We start from the raw sequence: 15,211 nt of genomic DNA on the forward strand, positions 1-15,211 counted from the left end.
AAAGAAGCCTGTGGTTTTTTCCTTGTAAGAGCTAGGAACAAATGGTTTGCTGTGCTGAGTTCCCTAATGTGTTGGCTTTCAGGAACAGGTTGAGTGGAAATGGAAATAAATTATTTTGATTGGGTTATCAACCGTTTTGTGAGAGGTAGGCGATTTTTGCCATTTTTGCCAATTGGACATGCATGGACGGAATGGAAGAAAAGGGCAGGAAAGCCAAATTGGAGGACAGAAAGGCATATATTTCTGAAAAGTAGACAAAATTCCAAGTTTAGGAAGGGGTGATTTGCATAGGTCAGGCAACAACTAGGTAGGGGAAACTGCCATCGAATGGGGGAAAAGCGGGAAAATGACTGAAAAAAAAGGTATGTGTTGGACATGGTTGGCTTGGTACGGCAATGGCTTCTATAAATTTTGAGAAAAGCAATGCTCCGCTACATTCCCCCGACTCTTGCAGTTAGGAGAGCATACCATTTTTGTAGTGTTTGTACAAAACAAGCAATACCACAAGCCAAACACTGAGCCATGGTACACAGGAGTTTTACGCTCACGGCCTGACCAGACGCACTTAGCATGTGTAAATTGGGAAAACCAATGTGGTGAGGAACGGCAGCCATACATTTTCTGAAAGAGCACAAGCAGACCTTTTCAAGGGTATGTGACTTGTGCAGGTTACAAAAGTGTTTGGTGGCTAAAGCAGCGACTAAATGTAGGTCACATTTGGGAAAAGAAAGGGTTGTGAGACAAAGGGCTCCAGCAAATGGGTCAAAACGTTATGAAAACCACACAAACACAACACATGGCCTACCGTCCCGTGTTCCCACAGGTGTCCCCATGGAAACGGTACCCCACATGTGTGGGTTCACCTACCTGGCCGGCAAGGGGAAAGCCTAAAACACAAGTAACCCCAAGTCTGTTTTCAGAGGGAAATCTCAGACATTCTGCCGACCGGCACAACGTACAGATATGGGCCTCGGGTGTCCAAGCCACCGAAGAAAACGGGGAACCCCATGCATTTCCGAAAAGAGGACATCCTTGGGAATCCGCAGAGGTATGATTTGCGCACATCGCCCCAGATTTTTTTACCCAGACACCCCTGCAAAGTCCGAAATGTGGGGAAAAAAATGCTTTTTCCGCACATTTCGCTCGACGCACCCATTGAAACACGCCCCCAACAACACATGGCCTACCGTCACGCGTTCCCACAGGTGTCCCGATGAAAACGGTACCTCACATGTGTGGGTGCGCCTACCTGGCCGCCAAGGGGAGAGCCTAAAACACAAGTAACCCCAAGTCTGTTTTCACACCGGAAATGTCACACTCTCACATCATACAGATATGGGCCTCGGGTGTCCAAGCCACCAAGGAAAACAGGGAACCCCATGCATTTCCGAAAAGAGGACACCCGTGGGAATCCGCAGAGGTATGATATGCCCAAATCGCCCCAGAATTTATTACCCAGACACCCCCGCAAAGTCCAAAATGTGGGAAAAAATACGCATTTTCCTCACATTTCGCTCGACTCACCCATCGAAACATGGCCCCAACAACACATGGCCTACCGTCCCGCGTTCCCACAGGTGTCCCGATGAAATTGGTACCTCACATGTGTGGGTGCACCTACCTGGCCGCCAAGGGGAAAGCCTAAAACACAAGTAACCCCAAGTCTGTTTTCACACCGGAAATGTCACACTCTCACATCATACAGATATGGGCCTCGGGTGTCCAAGCCACCTAGGAAAACAGGGAACCCCATGCATTTCCGAAAAGAGGACACCCGTGGGAATCCACAAAGGTATGATATGGCCAAATTGCCCCAGATTTTATTACCCAGACACCCCCGCAAAGTCCGAAATGTGGGAAAAAATACGCATTTTCCTCACATTTCGCTCGACTCACCCATCGAAACACGGCCCCAACAACACATGGCCTACCGTCCCGCGTTCCCACAGGTGTCCCGATGAAATTGGTACCTCACATGTGTGGGTGCACCTACCTGGCCGCCAAGGGGAAAGCCTAAAACACAAGTAACCCCAAGTCTGTTTTCACACCGGAAATGTCACACTCTCACATCATACAGATATGGGCCTCGGGTGTCCAAGCCACCTAGGAAAACAGGGAACCCCATGCATTTCCGAAAAGAGGACACCCGTGGGAATCCGCAAAGGTATGATATGGCCAAATTGCCCCAGATTTTATTACCCAGACACCCCCGCAAAGTCCGAAATGTGGGAAGAAATACGCAATTTCCGCACATTTCGCTCGGCTCACCCATCGAAACACGCCCCCAACAACACATGGCCTACCGTCGCGCATTCCCACAGGTGTCCCGATGAAAATGGTACCTCACATGTGTGGGTGCACCTACCTGGCCGCCAAGGGGAAAGCCTAAAACACAAGTAACCCCAAGTCTGTTTTCACACCGGAAATGTCACACTCTCACATCATACAGATATGGGCCTCGGGTGTCCAAGCCACCAAGGAAAACAGGGAACCCCATGCATTTCCGGAAAGAGGACACCCGTGGGAATCCGCGGAGGTATGATATGCCCAAATCGCCCCAGAATTTATTACCCAGACACCCCCGCAAAGTCCGAAATGTGGGAAAAAATACGCATTTTCCTCACATTTCGCTCGACTCACCCATCGAAACACGCCCCCAACAACACATGGCCTACTTTCCCGCGTTCCCACAGGTGTCCCGATGAAAACGGTACCTCACATGTGTGGGTGCACCTACCTGGCCGCCAAGGGGAAAGCCTAAAACACAAGTAACCCCAAGTCTGTTTTCAGAGGGAAATCTCAGACATTCTGCCAACCGGCACAACGTACAGATATGGGCCTCGGGTGTCCAAGCCACCGAGGAAAACAGGGAACCCCATGCATTTCCAAAAAGAGGACACCCGTGGGAATCCGCAGAGGTATGATATGCCCAAATCGCCCCAGGATTTATTACCCAGACACCCCCGCAAAGTCCGAAATGTGGGAAAAAATACGCAATTTCCACACATTTTGCTCGGCTCACCCATCGAAACACGCCCCCAACAACACATGGCCTACCGTCAAGCGTTCCCACAGGTGTCCCGATGAAAACGGTACCTCACATGTGTGGGTGCACCTACCTGGCCGCCAAGGGGAAAGCCTAAAACACAAGTAACCCCAAGTCTGTTTTCACACCGGAAATGTCACACTCTCACATTATACAGATATGGGCCTCGGGTGTCCAAGCCACCGCGGAAAACAGGGAACCCCATGCATTTCCGGAAAGAGGACACCCGTGGGAATCCGCAGAGGTATGATATGCCCAAATCGCCCCAGAATTTATTACCCAGACACCCCCGCAAAGTCCGAAATGTGGGAAAAAATACGCAATTTCCACACATTTTGCTCGGCTCACCCATCGAAACACGCCCCCAACAACACATGGCCTACTGTCCCGCGTTCCCACAGGTGTCCCGATGAAAACGGTACCTCACATGTGCGGGTGCACCTACCTGGCCGCCAAGGGGAAAGCCTAAAACACAAGTAACCCCAAGTCTGTTTTCAGAGGGAAATCTCAGACATTCTGCCAACCGGCACAACGTACAGATATGGGCCTCGGGTGTCCAAGCCACCGAGGAAAACAGGGAACCCCATGCATTTCCAAAAAGAGGACACCCGTGGGAATCCGTAGAGGTATGATATGCCCAAATCGCCCCAGGATTTATTACCCAGACACCCCCGCAAAGTCCGAAATGTGGGAAAAAATACGCAATTTCCGCACATTTCGCTCGGCTCACCCATCGAAACACGCCCCCAACAACACATGGCCTGCCGTCACGCGTTGCCACAGTTGTCCCGATGAAAACGGTACCTCACATGTGTGGGTGCACCTACCTGGCCGCCAAGGGGAAAGCCTAAAACACAAGTAACCCCAAGTCTGTTTTCAGAGGGAAATCTCAGACATTCTGCCGACCGGCACAACGTACAGATATGGGCCTCGGGTGTCCAAGCCACTGAGGAAAACAGGGAACCCCATGCCTTTCCGAAAAGAGGACACCCGTGGTAATCCGCAGAGGTATGATATGCCCAAATTGCCCTAGAATGTATTACCCAGACACCCCTGCAAAGTCCGAAATGTGGGAAAAAATACGCATTTTCCTCACATTTCGCTCGACTCACCCATCGAAACACGCCCTCAACAACACATGGCCTACTGTCCCACGTTCCCACAGGTGTCCCGATGAAAACGGTACCTCACATGTGTGGGTGAACCTACCTGGCCGCCTTGGGGAAAGCCTAAAACACAAGTAACCCCAAGTCTGTTTTCACACCGGAAATGTCACACTCTCACATCATACAGATATGGGCCTCGGGTGTCCAAGCCACCAAGGAAAACAGGGAACCCCATGCATTTCGAAAAGAGGACACCCGTGGGAATCCGCAGAGGTATGATATGCCCAAATCGCCCCAGGATTTATTACCCAGACACCCCCGCAAAGTCCGAAATGTGGGAAAAAATACGCAATTTCCGCACATTTCGCTCGGCTCACCCATCGAAACACGCCCCCAACAACACATGGCCTACCGTCACCCGTTCCCACAGGTGTCCCGATGAAAACGGTACCTCACATGTGTGGGTGCACCTACCTGGCCGCCAAGGGGAAAGCCTAAAACACAAGTAACCCCAAGTCTGTTTTCAGAGGGAAATCTCAGACAGTCTGCCAACCGGCACAACGTACAGATATGGACCTCGGGTGTCCAAGCCACCAAGGAAAACAGGGAACCCCATGCATTTCCAAAAAGAGGACACCCGTGGGAATCCGCAGAGGTATGATATGCCCAAATTGCCCCAGAATTTATTACCCAGACACCCCTGCAAAGTCCGAAATGTGGGAAAAAATACGCAATTTCCGCACATTTCGCTCGGCTCACCCATCGAAACACGCCCCCAACAACACATGGCCTACCGTCAAGCGTTCCCACAGGTGTCCCGATGAAAACGGTACCTCACATGTGTGGGTGCACCTACCTGGCCGCCAAGGGGAAAGCCTAAAACACAAGTAACCCCAAGTCTGTTTTCAGAGGGAAATCTCAGACATTCTGCCGACCGGCACAACGTACAGATATGGGCCTCGGGTGTCCAAGCCACCGTGGAAAACAGGGAACCCCATGCATTTCCGAAAAGAGGACACCCGTGGGAATCCGCAGAGGTATGATATGCCCAAATTGCCCCAGAATTTATTACCCAGACACCCCTGCAAAGTCCGAAATGTGGGAAAAAATACGCATTTTCCTCACATTTCACTCGACTCACCCATCGAAACACGCCCCCAACAACACATGGCCTTTTGTCCCGCGTTCCCACAGGTGTCCCGATGAAAACGGTACCTCACATATGTGGGTGCACCTACCTGGCCGCCAAGGGGAAAGCCTAAAACACAAGTAACCCCAAGTCTGTTTTCACACCGGAAATGTCACACTCTCACATCATACAGATATGGGCCTCGGGTGTCCAAGCCACCAAGGAAAACACGGAACCCCATGCATTTCCAAAAAGAGGACACCCGTGGGAATCCGCAGAGGTATGATATGCCCAAATCGCCCCAGAATTTATTACCCAGACACCCCTGCAAAGTCCGAAATGTGGGAAAAAATACGCAATTTCTGCACATTTCGCTCGGCTCACCCATCGAAACACGCCCCCAACAACACATGGCCTACCGTCACGCGTTCCCACAGGTGTCCCGATGAAAACGGTACCTCACATGTGTGGGTGCACCTACCTGGCCGCCAAGGGGAAAGCCTAAAACACAAGTAACCCCAAGTCTGTTGGCAGAGGGGAATCTCAGACATTCTGCCGACCGGCACAACGTACAGATATGGGCCTCGGGTGTCCAAGCCACCGTGGAAAACAGGGAACCCCATGCATTTCCGAAAAGAGGACACCCGTGGGAATCCGCAGAGGTATGATATGCACAAATTGCCCCAGAATTTATTACCCAGACACCCCTGCAAAGTCCGAAATGTGGGAAAAAATACGCATTTTCCTCACATTTCGCTCGACTCACCCATCGAAACACGCCCCCAACAACACATGGCCTTTTGTCCCGCGTTCCCACAGGTGTCCCGATGAAAACGGTACCTCACATGTGTGGGTGCACCTACCTGGCCGCCAAGGGGAAAGCCTAAAACACAAGTAACCCCAAGTCTGTTTTCACACCGGAAATGTCACACTCTCACATCATACAGATATGGGCCTCGGGTGTCCAAGCCACCAAGGAAAACAGGGAACCCCATGCATTTCCAAAAAGAGGACACCCGTGGGAATCCGCAGAGGTATGATATGCCCAAATCGCCCCATAATTTATTACCCAGACACCCCTGCAAAGTCCGAAATGTGGGAAAAAATACGCAATTTCTGCACATTTCGCTCGGCTCACCCATCGAAACACGCCCCCGACAACACATGGCCTACCGTCACGCGTTCCCACAGGTGTCCCGATGAAAACGGTACCTCACATGTGTGGGTGCACCTACCTGGCCGCCAAGGGGAAAGCCTAAAACACAAGTAACCCCAAGTCTGTTTGCAGAGGGGAATCTCAGCCATTCTGCCGACCGGCACAACATACAGATATGGGCCTCGGGTGTCCAAGCCACCAAGGAAAACAGGGAGCCCCATGCATTTCCGAAAAGAGGACACCCTTGGGAATCCGCAGAGGTGTGATTTGCGCACATCGCCCCAGATTTTTTTACCCAGACACCCCTGCAAAGTCCGAAATGTGAGGAAAAAAATGCTTTTTCCGCACATTTCGCTCGACGCACCCATCGAAACACGCCCCCAACAACACATGGCCTACCGTCCCGCGTTCCCACAGGTGTCCCGATGAAAACGGTACCTCACATGCGTGGGTGCACCTACCTGGCCGGCAAGGGGCAACCCGAAAACGCAAGCAACCCCCAGTCTGTTTGCAGAGGGGAATCTCAGCCATTCTGCCGACCGGCACAACATACAGATATGGGCCTCGGGTGTCCAAGCCACCAAGGAAAACAGGGAGCCCCATGCATTTCCGAAAAGAGGACACCCGTGGGAATCCGCAGAGGTGTGATTTGCGCACATCGCCCCAGATTTTTTTACCCAGACACCCCTGCAAAGTCCGAAATGTGGGGAAAAAAACGCTTTTTCCGCACATTTCGCTCAATGCACCCATCGAAACACGCCCCCAACAACACATGGCCTACCGTCCCGCGTTCCCACAGGTGTCCCGATGAAAACGGTACCTCACATGCGTGGGTGCACCTACCTGGCCGGCAAGGGGCAAGCCGAAAATGCAAGCAACCCCCAGTCTGTTTGCAGAGGGGAATCTCAGCCATTCTGCCGACCGGCACAACATACAGATATGGGCCTCGGGTGTCCAAGCCACCAAGGAAAACAGGGAGCCCCATGCATTTCCGAAAAGAGGACACCCGTGGGAATCCACAGAGGTGTGATTTGCGCACATCGCCCCAGATTTTTTTACCCAGACACCCCTGCAAAGTCCGAAATGTGGGGAAAAAAACGCTTTTTCCGCACATTTCGCTCGACGCACCCATCGAAACACGCCCCCAACAACACATGGCCTACCGTCCCGCGTTCCCACAGGTGTCCCGATGAAAACGGTACCTCACATGCGTGGGTGCACCTACCTGGCCGGCAAGGGGCAAGCCGAAAACGCAAGCAACCCCCAGTCTGTTTGCAGAGGGGAATCTCAGCCATTCTGCCGACCGGCACAACATACAGATATGGGCCTCGGGTGTCCAAGCCACCAAGGAAAACAGGGAGCCCCATGCATTTCCGAAAAGAGGACACCCGTGGGAATCCGCAGAGGTGTGATTTGCGCACATCGCCCCAGATTTTTTTACCCAGACACCACTGCAAAGTCCGAAATGTGGGGAAAAAAATGCTTTTTCCGCACATTTCGCTCAACGCACCCATCGAAACACGCCCCCAACAACATATGGCCTACCGTCCCGCGTTCCCACAGGTGTCCCGATGAAAACGGTACCTCACATGCGTGGGTGCACCTACCTGGCCGGCAAGGGGCAAGCCGAAAACGCAAGCAACCCCCAGTCTGTTTGCAGAGGGGAATCTCAGCCATTCTGCCGACCGGCACAACAAACAGATATGGGCCTCGGGTGTCCAAGCCACCAAGGACAACAGGGAGCCCCATGCATTTCCGAAAAGAGGACACCCGTGGGAATCCGCAGAGGTGTGATTTGCGTACATCGCCCCAGATTTTTTTACCCAGACACCCCTGCAAAGTCCGAAATGTGGGGAAAAAAACGCTTTTTCCGCACATTTTGCTCGACGCACCCATCGAAACACGCCCCCAACAACACATGGCCTACAGTCCCGCGTTCCCACAGGTGTCCCGATGAAAACGGTACCTCACATGCGTGGGTGCACCTACCTGGCCGGCAAGAGGCAAGCCGAAAACGCAAGCAACCCCCAGTCTGTTTGCAGAGGGGAATCTCAGCCATTCTGCCGACCGGCACAACATACAGATATGGCCCTCGGGTGTCCAAGTCACCAAGGAAAACAGGGAGCCCCATGCATTTCCGAAAAGAGGACACCCGTGGGAATCCGCAGAGGTGTGATTTGCGCACATCGCCCCAGATTTTTTTACCCAGACACCCCTGCAAAGTCCGAAATGTGGGGAAAAAAACGCTTTTTCCGAAGATTTCGCTCGACGCACCCATCGAAACACGCCCCCAACAACACATGGCCTACCGTCCCGCGTTCCCACAGGTGTCCCGATGAAAACGGTACCTCACATGCGTGGGTGCACCTACCTGGCCGGCAAGGGGCAAGCCAAAAACGCAAGCAACCCCCAGTCTGTTTGCCGAGGGGAATCTCAGCCATTCTGCCGACCGGCACAACATACAGATATGGGCCTCGGGTGTTCAAGCCACCAAGGAAAACAGGGAGCCCCATGGATTTTCTGAAAAGAGGACACCCGTGGGAATCCGCAGAGGTGTGATTTGCGCACATCGCTCCAGATTTTTTTACCCAGACACCCCTGCAAAGTCCGAAATGTGGGGAAAAAAACGCTTTTTCCGCACATTTCGCTCGACGCACCCATCGAAACACGCCCCCAACAACACATGGCCTACCGTCCCGCGTTCCCACAGGTGTCCCGATGAAAACGGTACCTCACATGCGTGGGTGCACCTACCTGGCCGGCAAGGGGCAAGCCGAAAACGCAAGCAACCCCCAGTCTGTTTGCAGAGGGGAATCTCAGCCATTCTGCCGACCGGCACAACATACAGATATGGGCCTCGGGTGTCCAAGCCACCAAGGAAAACAGGGAGCCCCATGCATTTCCGAAAAGAGGACACCCGTGGGAATCTGCAGAGGTGTGATTTGCGCACATCGCCCCAGATATTTTTACCCAGACACCCCTGCAAAGTCCGAAATGTGGGGAAAAAAATGCTTTTTCCGCACATTTCGCTCGACGCACCCATCGAAACACGCCCCCAACAACACATGGCCTACCGTCCCGCATTCCCACACGTGTCCCGATGAAAACGGTACCTCACATGCGTGGGTGCACCTACCTGGCCGGCAAGGGGCAAGCCGAAAACGCAAGCAACCCCCAGTCTGTTTGCAGAGGGGAATCTCAGCCATTCTGCCGACCGGCACAACATACAGATATGGGCCTCGGGTGTCCAAGCCACCAAGGAAAACAGGGAGCCCCATGCATTTCCGAAAAGAGGACACCAGTGGGAATCCACAGAGGTGTGATTTGCGCACATCGCCCCAGATTTTTTTACCCAGACACCCCTGCAAAGTCCGAAATGTGGGGGAAAAAATGCTTTTTCTGCACATTTCGCTCGACGCACCCATCGAAACACGCCCCCAACAACACATGGCCTAACGTCCCGCGTTCCCACAGGTGTCCCGATGAAAACGGTACCTCACATGCATGGGTGCACCTACCTGGCCGGCAAGGGGCAAGCCGAAAACGCAAGCAACCCCCAGTCTGTTTGCAGAGGGGAATCTCAGCCATTCTGCCGACCGGCACAACATACAGATATGGGCCTCGTGTGTCCAAGCCACCAAGGAAAACAGGGAGCCCCATGCATTTCCGAAAAGAGGACACCCGTGGGAATCCGCAGAGGTGTGATTTGCGCACATCGCCCCAGATTTTTTTACCCAGACACCCCTGCAAAGTCCGAAATGTGGGGAAAAAAACGATTTTTCCGCACATTTCGCTCAACGCAACCATCGAAACACGCCCCCAACAACACATGGCCTACCGTCCCGCGTTCCCACAGGTGTCCCGATGAAAACGTTACCTCACATGCGTGGGTGCACCTACCTGGCTGGCAAGGGGCAAGCCGAAAACGCAAGCAACCCCCAGTCTGTTTGCAGAGGGGAATCTCAGCCATTCTGCCGACCGGCACAACATACAGATATGGGCCTCTGGTGTCCAAGCCACCAAGGAAAACAGGGAGCCCCATGCATTTCCGAAAAGAGGACACCCGTGGGAATCCGCAGAGGTGTGATTTGCGCACATCGCCCCAGATTTTTTTACCCAGACACCCCTGCAAAGTCCGAAATGTGGGGAAAAAAACGCTTTTTCCGCACATTTCGCTCGACGCAACCATCGAAACATGCCCCCAACAACACATGGCCTACCGTCCCGCGTTCCCACAGGTGTCCTGATGAAAACGGTACCTCGCATGCGTGGGTGCACCTACCTGGCCGGCAAGGGGCAAGCCGAAAACGCAAGCAACCCCCAGTCTGTTTGCAGAGGGGAATCTCAGCCATTCTGCCGACCGGCACAACATTCAGATATGGCCCACGGGTGTCCAAGCCACCAAGGAAAACAGGGAGCCCCATGCATTTCCGAAAAGAGGACACCCGTGGGAATCCGCAGAGGTGTGATTTGCGCACATCGCCCCAGATTTTTTTACCCAGACACCCCTGCAAAGTCCGAAATGTGGGGAAAAAAATTCTTTTTCCGCACATTTCGCTCGACGCACCCATCGAAACACGCCCCCAACAACACATGGCCTACCGTCCCGGGTTCCCACAGGTGTCCCGATGAAAACGGTACCTCACATGCGTGGGTGCACCTACCTGGCAGGCAAGGGGCAAGCCGAAAACGCAAGCAACCCCCAGTCTGTTTGCAGAGGGGAATCTCAGCCATTCTGCCGACCGGCACAACATACAGATATGGGCCTCGGTTGTCCAAGCCACCAAGGAAAACAGGGAACCCCATGCATTTCCAAAAAGAGGACACCCGTGGTAATCCGCAGAGGTATGATATGCCCAAATTGCCCCAGAATTTATTACCCAGACACCCCTGCAAAGTCCGAAATGTGGGAAAAAATACGCAATTTCTGCACATTTCGCTCGGCTCACCCATCGAAACACGCCCCCAACAACCCATGGCCTACCGTCAAGCGTTCCCACAGGTGTCCCGATGAAAACGGTACCTCACATGCGTGGGTGCACCTACCTGGCCGGCAAGGGGCAAGCCAAAAACGCAAGCAACCCCCAGTCTGTTTGCCCAGGGGAATCTCAGCCATTCTGCCGACCGGCACAACATACAGATATGGGCCTCGGGTGTCCAAGCCACCAAGGAAAACAGGGAGCCCCATGGATTTTCTGAAAAGAGGACACCCGTGGGAATCCGCAGAGGTGTGATTTGCGCACATCGCTCCAGATTTTTTTACCCAGACACCCCTGCAAAGTCCGAAATGTGGGGAAAAAAATGCTTTTTCCGCACATTTCGCTCGACGCACCCATCGAAACACGCCCCCAACAACACATGGCCTACCGTCCCGCGTTCCCACAGGTGTCCCGATGAAAACGGTACCTCACATGCGTGGGTGCACCTACCTGGCCGGCAAGGGGCAAGCCGAAAACGCAAGCAACCCCCAGTCTGTTTGCAGAGGGGAATCTCAGCCATTCTGCCGACCGGCACAACATACAGATATGGGCCTCGGGTGTCCAAGCCACCAAGGAAAACAGGGAGCCCCATGCATTTCTGAAAAGAGGACACCCGTGGGAATCCGCAGAGGTGTGATTTGCGCACATCGCCCCAGATTTTTTTACCCAGACACCCCTGCAAAGTCCGAAATGTGGGGGAAAAAATGTTTTTTCCGCACATTTCGCTCGACGCACCCATCGAAACATGCCCCCAACAACACATGGCCTACCGTCCCGCGTTCCCACCGGTGTCCCGATGAAAACGGTACCTCACATGCATGGGTGCACCTACCTGGCCGGCAAGGGGCAAGCCGAAAACGCAAGCAACCCCCAGTCTGTTTGCAGAGGGGAATCTCAGCCATTCTGCCGACCGGCACAACATACAGATATGGGCCTCGGGTGTCCAAGCCACCAAGGAAAACAGCGAGCCCCATGCATTTCCGAAAAGAGGACACCCGTGGGAATCCGCAGAGGTGTGATTTGCGCACATCGCCCCAGATTTTTTTACCCAGACACCCCTGCAAAGTCCGAAATGTGGGGAAAAAAATGATTTTTCCGCACATTTCGCTCAACGCACCCATCGAAACACGCCCCCAACAACACATGGCCTACCGTCCCGCGTTCCCACAGGTGTCCCGATGAAAACGGTACCTCACATGCGTGGGTGCACCTACCTGGCCGGCAAGGGGCAAGCCGAAAACGCAAGCAACCCCCAGTCTGTTTGCAGAGGGGAATCTCAGCCATTCTGCCGACCGGCACAACATACAGATATGGGCCTCTGGTGTCCAAGCCACCAAGGAAAACAGGGAGCCCCATGCATTTCCGAAAAGAGGACACCCGTGGGAATCCGCAGAGGTGTGATTTGCGCACATCGCCCCAGATTTTTTTACCCAGACACCCCTGCAAAGTCCGAAATGTGGGGAAAAAAACGCTTTTTCCGCACATTTCGCTCGACGCAACCATCAAAACATGCCCCCAACAACACATGGCCTACCGTCCCGCGTTCCCACAGGTGTCCCGATGAAAACGGTACCTCACATGCGTGGGTGCACCTACCTGGCCGGCAAGGGGCAAGCCGAAAACGCAAGCAACCCCCAGTCTGTTTGCAGAGGGGAATCTCAGCCATTCTGCCGACCGGCACAACATACAGATATGGCCCTCGGGTGTCCAAGCCACCAAGGAAAACAGGGAGCCCCATGCATTTCCGAAAAGAGGACACCCGTGGGAATCCGCAGAGGTGTGATTTGCGCACATCGCCCCAGATTTTTTTACCCAGACACCCCTGCAAAGTCCGAAATGTGGGGAAAAAAATGCTTTTTCCGCACATTTCGCTCAACGCACCCATCGAAACACGCCCCCAACAACACATGGCCTACCGTCCCGCGTTCCCACAGGTGTCCCGATGAAAACGGTACCTCACATGCGTGGGTGCACCTACCTGGCAGGCAAGGGGCAAGCCGAAAACGCAAGCAACCCCCAGTCTGTTTGCAGAGGGGAATCTCAGCCATTCTGTCGACCGGCACAACATACAGATATGGGCCTCGGTTGTCCAAGCCACCAAGGAAAACAGGGAACCCCATGCATTTCCAAAAAGAGGACACCCGTGGTAATCCGCAGAGGTATGATATGCCCAAATTGCCCCAGAATTTATTACCCAGACACCCCTGCAAAGTCCGAAATGTGGGAAAAAATACGCAATTTCTGCACATTTCGCTCGGCTCACCCATCGAAACACACCCCCAACAACACATGGCCTACCGTCAAGCGTTCCCACAGGTGTCCCGATGAAAACGGTACCTCACATGTGTGGGTGCACCTACCTGGCCGCCAAGGGGAAAGCCTAAAACACAAGTAACCCCAAGTCTGTTTTCAGAGGGAAATCTCAGACATTCTGCCGACCGGCACAACGTACAGATATGGGCCTCGGGTGTCCAAGCCACCGTGGAAAACAGGGAACCCCATGCATTTCCGAAAAGAGGACACCCGTGGGAATCCGCAGAGGTATGATGTGCCCAAATTGCCCCAGAATTTATTACCCAGACACCCATGCAAAGTCCGAAATGTGGGAAAAAATACGCATTTTCCTCACATTTCGCTCGACTCACCCATCGAAACACGCCCCCAACAACACATGGCCTTTTGTCCCGCGTTCCCACAGGTGTCCCGATGAAAACGGTACCTCACATGTGTGGGTGCACCTACCTGGCCGCCAAGGGGAAAGCCTAAAACACAAGTAACCCCAAGTCTGTTTTCACACCGGAAATGTCACACTCTCACATCATACAGATATGGGCCTCGGGTGTCCAAGCCACCAAGGAAAACAGGGAACCCCATGCATTTCCAAAAAGAGGACACCCGTGGGAATCCGCAGAGGTATGATATGCCCAAATCGCCCCAGAATTTATTACCCAGACACCCCTGCAAAGTCCGAAATGTGGGAAAAAATACGCAATTTCTGCACATTTCGCTCGGCTCACCCATCGAAACACGCCCCCAACAACACATGGCCTACCGTCCCGCGTTCCCACAGGTGTCCCAATGAAAACGGTACCTCACATGCGTGGGTGCACCTACCTGGCAGGCAAGGGGCAAGCCGAAAACGCAAGCAACCCCCAGTCTGTTTGCAGAGGGGAATCTCAGCCATTCTGCCGACCGGCACAACATACAGATATGGGCCTCGGTTGTCCAAGCCACCAAGGAAAACAGGGAACCCCATGCATTTCCAAAAAGAGGACACCCGTGGTAATCCGCAGAGGTATGATATGCCCAAATTGCCCCAGAATTTATTACCCAGACACCCCTGCAAAGTCCGAAATGTGGGAAAAAATACGCAATTTCTGCACATTTCGCTCGGCTCACCCATCGAAACACACCCCCAACAACACATGGCCTACCGTCAAGCGTTCCCACAGGTGTCCCGATGAAAACGGTACCTCACATGCGTGGGTGCACCTACCTGGCCGGCAAGGGGCAAGCCAAAAACGCAAGCAACCCCCAGTCTGTTTGCCCAGGGGAATCTCAGCCATTCTGCCGACCGGCACAACATACAGATATGGGCCTCGGGTGTCCAAGCCACCAAGGAAAACAGGGAGCCCCATGGATTTTCTGAAAAGAGGACACCCGTGGGAATCCGCAGAGGTGTGATTTGCGCACATCGCTCCAGATTTTTTTACCCAGACACCCCTGCAAAGTCCGAAATGTGGGGAAAAAAATGCTTTTTCCGCACATTTCGCTCGACGCACCCATCGAAACACG

The sequence above is a fragment of the Ambystoma mexicanum genome, chromosome 8, assembly GCF_040938575.1.
Source record: "Ambystoma mexicanum isolate Mex_15411 chromosome 8, UKY_AmexF1_1, whole genome shotgun sequence".
Taxonomy (NCBI): Eukaryota; Metazoa; Chordata; class Amphibia; order Caudata; family Ambystomatidae; genus Ambystoma; species Ambystoma mexicanum.